A 5,267-nucleotide genomic window follows, 5' to 3' on the forward strand; every position below is an offset into this window, starting at 1 on the left:
CCTGCGTATCTACTGTCAAGAGGAATCCAAAATGACAAAGCAGCAGCCATAATCCTGACTAAGGGTCAGGATTAGTGGACCCTTACTTGTGTTCCCTGATAGAAGCATACTTCCCCTCCCCCTTTTCCCTCAAGCCACCACTCCCCACACTTTAGTTTCTTTATTCCAATGGTGCTTAAAGTTGTGCACATAGAAACACAAATTCCGAAACGGGTCATGGAAATGACAATGGGAGAAGCAAGTCTTATTTCCATGCAGTAGTTCTCAAAGCAGTGTATTCTACCTATCAGGGATATAGCGCCACAAAATGGCTGTTGGTTCAAATTATATATTTTATCTTAAAATATAGTGGCGCAACTTCACCAGATGTCGTATCCAGCTTTGTACATTAGGTAAGCATTTACCTAATCATTACAATGTTTTCCCATTCAGGTTTTGGGAATGATTTTTAGCAAAATTTTCCCCACAGCCATAGGAGATGAGAGTCTCTTTAATCCTCCCATAGACTCTTTCTACATTTCACTGTGTATCATGAGTTGGCAGTTAGCTGAAATGAGCCTGTCATTTTCTTCTTTCATAGCATTTCTCCTTTCATTGCACGGAATAGAAAATACCCAAATGCACATTCATTTTAATAGTCAGTATCATTATATCTCTCATGCAATGGCATAAACCAGTGTTTCCTGGAGTAGTCTGAAGGGTCTAAGCATAATCTTAATCCCTTAGCATAGATGGGTTCTTTAGGCAAAGAAACGCAAGTGCTGTCAGCTGGAAATGGTCTGGAACTCACTGATAGGATGTAGATGTAGCACCAGCATTTGCTACATTGCGCCCCTTGTACTGTTCAGATCCACTTACTGTCTGACGTATGGAGATATCCTTTGAGTTCAGAAATGAGGTAGCTGGGTTCTTAACCACTGCACCACCAGCAGATGTCCCAGCCATAGGAATAGATATATAAAGAGTCTGGGGTTTTTGAGAAGGAATCACACTCAAGAAAAAGCAAATATAAAAGATGGCTTCCACTGGTTTTTTTTTTTTTTTTGTACATCAGGGTATAAGACATGAAGTCAACAAACTAAAGAATATAAATGAGGGAATCACAATAAAATGGAACCTTCTAACTCAGCTGATCCTGGGACACATACTCCTCTGGGTTCCTAGTTGCAAGCTTAAAATGTCCTCGTTCATTAGGCCAGTTTAATCCGGCTTCCAATTTCTTCCAGTGGAAATCATCTTAACTGATATATGTGGTATGACAATGTTATCTGCCTAAAAATGAACAAATTTTATCTATCATAAGTAAATTCAAGGGGAAAAAGTATACAACTGTACTTAAGATTAAACAGTAATTATTATTTTTGACATATTTTCCAGCGAATTGAGATATAATTGAAATATTGTGTAACGTGTACAACATGACAATTTGATTCACATATATACTGTGAAATGATTACTACAATAGGGTTAGTTAACACCTCCATCATCGCACATAATTACCTTTCTTTGTAGTATAGTGAAAACTTTTGAGATTTACTCTCTTAGCAAGTTTTAAGTAAACAATACAGTACCATTAACGATATTCACCATGCTTTAAACTAGATCCCCAGGACTTATTCAATTTATAACTGGAAGTTTATACTCTTTGATCAACATCTCCCCATTTCCCCTATCCCAGACTCCTGGCAAGCACTATTTATGAGTTTTTTATGAGTTCAGCTTTTTCAGATTCCACATAAGGATGAGATCATACAGTATTTGTTTTTGTCTGTCTGACTTCTTTCAGTTAGAACAATGCCCTCAAGCTTTATCCCTGTGTTGCAAAAGGCTGATTTTCTTCCTTCTTGTGGCTGAAATATATTCCAGTGTGTATGTGTGTATCACATTTCATCATTTCATCCATTATTGGGCACACAGGCTTTTTCCATGTCATTATTTACTATTGTGAATAATGATGCAATGAACATGGCGGTGTATATACTTTAAGGTGATAATCACCAAATTCCCTGCTTCCAAACTAAATCCTGAAGTGAAGTCAAATTTCACCTGTTCTATGAATTGGAGTCTGATCTTTTAACTATTCTATGCATACATTAAGGTGGATCACATTAAGTTCCATTTTGCAAAGTCAAAAATGATCAAATATTGGGACTTCCCTGGTGGCACAGTGGTTGAGAATCCACACGCCAATGCAGGGACAAGGGTTTGATCCCTGGTCCAGGAGGATCCCACATGCCACGGAGCAGCTAGGCCCATGTGCCACAACTACTGCGCCTGCGCTCTAGAGCCTGCGAGCCCGCGTGCCACAGCTACTGAGGCCCGCATGCCTGGAGCCCGTGCTCCGCAGCAGGAGAAGCCACCGCAATGGGATGCTTGCGCCCCGAAACGAGGAGTAGCCCCCGCTCGCCACAGCTACAGAAAGCCTGCGTGCAGCAACGAGGACCCAACGCAGCCAAAAATAAATAAATAAATAATCAAATATTAACAATTTCATATGGAACAACCAATTTATAATCTCAAAAATAAGTATGCAATACTAAAATATTGCACTGTTTTATATTTTTCTATTTTTATATCCATTTTCCTATATAGCCAATGTGATAGAAATTAGGCAGACAAAAATGAATAAGACCTAGTCCCTTCCCTTAAAGAGCTTACAGCTGATACCTAATAGGTATAAAGTAAATAAATGAAGTTATGAATCAGTGAATACATACAGAATGTAACTGGCTGATACAGGGCGGATAGAGGAGTAAATAAAACATTGAAAATGAAAATGAAATCATAGGAAGTGGGTAAAACAGCCATTTATTACCTGTAAGTTACTAAGTAAATGCTTTGTAAATAACAATAGTGATAATAATACCTTCAATATATTATTCCCCACCTTATAATTAACATCACATAATTTCAGAGAGTAGATTTTTGTATCTTCCATGGTGAACCATGTTGGGGTTTTTCTCTTAATTTTGCACAAGCAAAAGATTTTTTAACGTGGCAAGCAGATATACATACATACATATCAGTTATGAGGTATTGTAACAATTTTCTTTACGGGGGATATACAGGCTCTTTCTTTTTTTTTGGATGTAAGTTAAGTAGATAATGTTTAGATGCAGGCTTGTTTGTAAGCAGGAGCATCTGGAAGTTCTGTAATTTGATAGTTATACAAAGAAAATATATAATACACAATGTTGAGCATCAGTATAAATACAGAATTTTGCTACAATGCTTGTTCACCATAGAGGACATTATTCTTTTATTAAAGAAGGCAAAATTTAATCTGTTAAAAAATGTTCTGAACAAGTTCCAGATCTAGAAAGCAATTTATAGTAAAATTCAAACTAAAGAACATGCTGTTCACTTTGTTTTCACATTATGTGATATATATTTTTTTCCAGAATGAAAAAAAAAGTACGGACTCCTGTTAGACTCACAACCACAGTAAATTCACCCTTGAATTTAGTAAGCCAGGATAGTGGATATCTTCAGTTTGGATTTCTTCCACTTTAGATATTTATTTACTTCAGAACCTGAGTACTAAGAATATTGAGGTGAAAATTAGACATGTAGACTGAAAATACATTTGGATAAGAAGCATTTCAGGAATGGCAGAGCAAGACCTCTGAAAAGCTGCTCCTCCATAAAAGCAATGATAATGATTGGCAAAATCAACTTTTTAGAACTCTAGAAATTAACCAAATGCGTGAAAAATACCTGAGAAAACATTATTCAATAAAAAAGTAAGATAAGTGAGGTTTGAAATGTTATAACAGGCCCTGTGCCCACGCCTTACTCCCTACTGTACAGTAGTCTGGAAAAACAATAGCCTGGCTAGCAGCAACTGTGAAAACCAGCAGCCCTGCAGACATTGGAGGGAGCAGAATGGATTAAAAAAATCCCCTCACTAACCAAGATGGTCACGATACAGCCCGCTGCCTTCTAGGCAGACAGAAAGGGACTCAGAAATCAAGGAAGAAACTCCTGTGCTTGAGGAATTCATTTCATGTTGTGGAGCTGAAACACAGGTTCTAAAATGTGGGCCCTGGACTGACCGCGTTAATACTCAAAGTGCCAACAGACCTAAGCTGCTTATTTTCTTTATTACTGGCAACACAGGGTTTTCTGCCTTTTATGTGCCATTTGCAAAGGCTTTGTATTCTTCAACAAAAAGACGCTTTCCAGTTTGGGTTATCAGTCATGCTGGGCATGCCGTGGCCCCCAAAGACGAGAAGATTCGGACGACTTTTGGACGATCCGAATGCTCGAGAAATTAAGGACATCTATGGACTCTGTGGTCAAGGAGAATACAAACTAGCTTTCCTGAGAACCCATGTGCCAAAGGAAATGAAACTTGTGGTCATTAGTCATTCTGTAGGCTGCTATTTTTCCCTTCAGATTCTGAAGCATGCCCCTGAGCTCCCAATAATTCGCTGCTTTCTGCTCTTTCCAGCAACTGAGCGAATGACTGAGTCACCCAACAGCAAGCTCGCCAATCCACTTTTGTGCTGGCTTTGATATGTTCTCTATGTTCCTGGCTACTTACTACTTAAATCGTGGCCTGAGAAAATCAAGTCCTCGATGATCAGAATGCTCCTTCGAATGATTAATGTACAGAGTGAATTTTCCTTTCTGAATGCATTGGAACCATTCTGCCTCATTAGTGCTGCCTACCTTGGGAGCCAAGAAATGATGGAGGCGGTGAAGAGAGACAATGAAACCATAAAAGAACAGGTACCTAAGCTCACATTTTACTATGATACTACAGATGGCTGGTGTCCAAAAGCGTACTATGAAGACATGTAGAAAGATTTTCCAGAAGGAGACATTCGACTCTGTGAGAAAAAAAATACCTCCTGCATTTATCCTCTATTTTTCACCAGGAGCCCAACATGGAAGCTGACTGGCTACAGGATGATCTGTCTAAACTATAAATACTGACACAAGGAACAAGCACTGACCTAGAGGCAGTAGGTGTACTGCCTCCTAGTAGTAAGTAGTATACTTAGTAGGTAAATGTTAAATTTTAATGTTTTATATTAGAAGAGAAAAAAAGTGAGACCCTCTTGGCCTAGAAACTATCAGCTCCTAGCTCCCCAGGCTATAGGCAGTTGATCAATATTCCATAGGATTAACAACACATTTTCCAAGACTCCGGGAACACAGTGATCTAAACAAGGTCTCTTATGTTTGCACGAGATGCCCAGGGGCACCATACAGTTTTGGTAGGCAGAATCCTTGCAGACAAAAGGAAATCTACATTTAGT

At 38.7% G+C, this 5,267-nt stretch overlaps 1 pseudogene; it reads left to right on the forward strand.

The window, feature by feature from the left end:
* The first annotated feature begins 366 nt into the window (after positions 1-366).
* On the forward strand, positions 367-4,934 carry LOC103001848 (lipid droplet-associated hydrolase-like; annotated as a pseudogene).
* The last annotated feature ends 333 nt before the right edge of the window (positions 4,935-5,267 follow it).

This window comes from Balaenoptera acutorostrata, chromosome 5, assembly GCF_949987535.1.
Source record: "Balaenoptera acutorostrata chromosome 5, mBalAcu1.1, whole genome shotgun sequence".
NCBI classification, from domain to species: domain Eukaryota; kingdom Metazoa; phylum Chordata; class Mammalia; order Artiodactyla; family Balaenopteridae; genus Balaenoptera; species Balaenoptera acutorostrata.